Source organism: Canis aureus, chromosome 10 (assembly GCF_053574225.1).
Source record: "Canis aureus isolate CA01 chromosome 10, VMU_Caureus_v.1.0, whole genome shotgun sequence".
Taxonomy (NCBI): Eukaryota; Metazoa; Chordata; class Mammalia; order Carnivora; family Canidae; genus Canis; species Canis aureus.
Genome location: NC_135620.1, coordinates 56,774,154 through 56,777,307, shown reverse-complemented (window position 1 = coordinate 56,777,307; position 3,154 = coordinate 56,774,154). Strand labels below are relative to the sequence as shown.

At 49.7% G+C, this 3,154-nt stretch overlaps 1 protein-coding gene across 1 annotated transcript in view; it reads right to left on the bottom strand.

Moving 5' to 3' along the window:
- TMOD1 (tropomodulin 1) overlaps positions 1–3,154 on the bottom strand; it is an 80,957-nt gene that overhangs the window by 1,594 nt on the left and 76,209 nt on the right. The gene's annotated exons all lie outside the window — the stretch shown is intronic.

Sequence of the window (3,154 nt, the reverse complement as noted above, 5' to 3'; positions counted from 1 at the left end):
CTGGAAAGGAATGGAGATGAGAGATCAGTTGACCCTGTGTGCCGGGAACCACCTCTGTGGCTCTGAGAAAGCCCTGGGAAGCTTCTCGCTTTTTGGTTAGCAAGGTCTGAAGTCTGTTGTTTCTAAAGGACAGTTACGTGTGAGCTGTGTCAGGGCCCTCCCTCCGGTCGGCGTTCCCTGATGAGGGTCTGCGGTAGCTTTGACTTATTCATATGTTACTTCTGAGCCACTGACCACACAGGCATAAAACTCACTTTATCCACCTCTGTCAGTTTTGCTTTGTACACAAGAGGTCCTGCAGTTGATCTTTCCTCCTGCTCAGACAAGAGCTAAAGTTCAGTTGATCTTAATGAGAATAAAAAATCTTAACCTGCTGGAATCATTTCCCACAGCTCTTTCTCAGAGCTCTTGGCCTGCCTCCTGCCTTGAAAAAAAAAAAAAAAGAAGTTTCCACCCTGAAGATTACCCTGCAGCATCGATGTCCCCCTTAGTGTTAACCTTGACATTCTCCCATGGGCAAGACAACAGAAGCTCAAATACTGTTCACACAACAAAGTAGTTAAATGCCATAAAGACGAAAGCATTGGCCAGGAGGTTGCAGGCTGGAGTCATTACTTGTAGGATGATGGAGAGGGAAGAGGGGGCCCTTTGTTGTAAATAAGGGAGAGTGTTTTGAAATGAATTACAGTGTCTGCAGATGAAGACCAAGCAGCAAGCCAGATCAACCACAAGAGAAAGTAAAAAAAAGTCGGTAGAACCGGCAGGTGGCAGTCAAGGAGGCTGCTGGCGTGGCAGAGACAGGTAGCTATTGCAGAAGAGGAAAAGTCTGTCTATACTTAGAGGTCTTCGGTTCTCGAGCTGGGCTGGTAGACCTGCGGCCACCAGATCAATGCATATGAGCTTGTGCATGACAGCATATAGAGCAGAACCACCCAGGAAGGAGTGGTACTCAGGTTGTGGCTGGGAGCAGGGGCACACAGGTCACCCAGTCTGGGGCCTAGAATCCAGCCTGTCCCTGTGCTCCTACCCATCCCCCTTCACTCCTTGCCAGAAGAATAATGAATGCAAACCGGTGGACCGAGTCCTGGAGAGAAGACACTGTCCAGTCCAGGCCCTGGAGACTATCAGGATGTCCAGCAGCTTGGGAGAAAATGTCAGGGAACAAAAACCAAAACCCAAAGAGAAAAGTTTTGCCCAAAGTGACCAGAGGGTTTACGCGAGCCAGACTTTTAAGTATCACTGTGTTAGGTATGCAAGTATGCCCAGCAGAGCAGTCCTCATTACACCTCTTTGACAATACTTCACTGGAGGCCCACTGCCAATTCTGGAATGTCAGCATTGTTTCCTCTCCCATGTTACAGAGGAGCAGAGCATGGCAGGCTACGTTTCTTGCTCAAACCCATAAAGCTGGTATGAGAACCAAGGTGTGTGACCCATCTGGAGCCTCAGTCCGGCACCTCTGTACAGTCTGGGTCCATCTACATAGGGCTTACACATCGGATTCTCACAAGGCTATCAGCTTCTTTCCCCTGGAGAACAAAAGGGAGCTAGAGTCCCTAAGAGCTAGTGGCAGAATCAAAACAGGAACCTGAGTCCTCAGTCTGTGGCTCGGGGTACAGGCGGGGACCCCAATTTTCTCTCCCACGTGCCCTCATTGTGTGCCCTGGGCACGAGCTGAGCAGTTCCCCTAGCACTGGCTCTCACTGGGACGGGATGGGGAGATGGGCAAGGCATCCACCTACTTAGGGATTATTTTTCTCCATTTTAATGATGAAGGAAATTAAGGCCAAGAGGGGAGTAACTTGGCCCAAGTCCCAGTGAATAAGTGACAGAACTGGAAGCAGAAGCCAAGTCTCCTAACATCTTCCTTCAATTCACTCTGCTTTTTATTTCCATTAAAGCAAAGTCCTTCTCGTTGCAGACTGCCAGACTTGTACACTGTCAGAGCCAGAGAAAGAATCTAGAGTCCTCTAGACCAATCGCTGCTCAAGCCCCTTCTGCTGCTTCCTGCCAAGCTTGAACACCTCCATTATGTGTTTGGGAGGCATTTTAAATCCATTTATATGTTCAATAGCACTTACTGAGTGCTATTCTATGCCAAGCACAAGGGCCACAATAGAGATCTGGTTTAATGGCACCAAGCTATACCAAGGGGAAGTTTGATAAAATGGCACAGGTTACCCTGGTAGCTGTCTCTCAAGTACAAGGCATAATGAATGACATGGTCAGAAGGATGGCAGGGAACATGTGCACGGAATCCTGAAGGATAAAGGGATAGACTGAGGAGGGGAGAGGGTCAAGAGTGGTGGCCTTCTACAGGGATACTTTGGCCTGGGTCACTGGGAGGCACTCAGGCTCCCTGGACTGGTTGGTGCTAATACGGGGTGAGAGTGTGGCTTGTCAGGGGTGTCAACAGAGAAGTCCAGCACGGCCTCACTACAAGGGGAGGCTGGGGGCACAGGCTCCGACCTCAGACTGCAGCTCAAACCCCATTCCCACCCCTTGACTGCAGGTAACCTTAGCTCCTTCTCCGGACCTCCACTTCCTTACTGCAGAATGGAGATAATAATAGGATCTAACTCACCTGGTTGTTGGGAGCCTCATGTGAACAAGATAGGAAGTGTTCAGAGTAGCGCCTGGCACACAGGAAACGCTGTTACTGTCAGCAATGGTTATTAAGGGACGTGTGAGCCATGTCGAGGACTCTCACCTGAGAGCAGTGGGAGCCCAGCAAGGGTTCTAAGCAAAATGACTGAACAAACTTTGCGATGGGCATTTCGTGAGAGACGCTGGCCAGCGCACAGAAGTTGCAGGACACAAGGCGAATGTGCTGAGGACTTGACATGAGGCAGGGCAATGAGGATGGCCAGGAGGTCACTGACTGGCTGGGGTGTGGGGCAGCATATACAGAGGCGTGGATGGCCGTGAGGAAAGCAATACCCTTTCCTGAGGTGGTTTTGGGGGAAAATGATGAAATTGATTTGGGGTGCACCGTGTCTGGGATGCTTGTTAGAAAAGTCTTCTGCTTTTAAACATGTTAGCCTTCTTCCCCTCCCCACTTCCACACTTCCAATGGTCTTAACTTGGAGTTGGCAATTCAGATTTCATTAAGTGCAGAGAGCTTCAGGGGCAGATTTACAGGACCTGAGAGCCA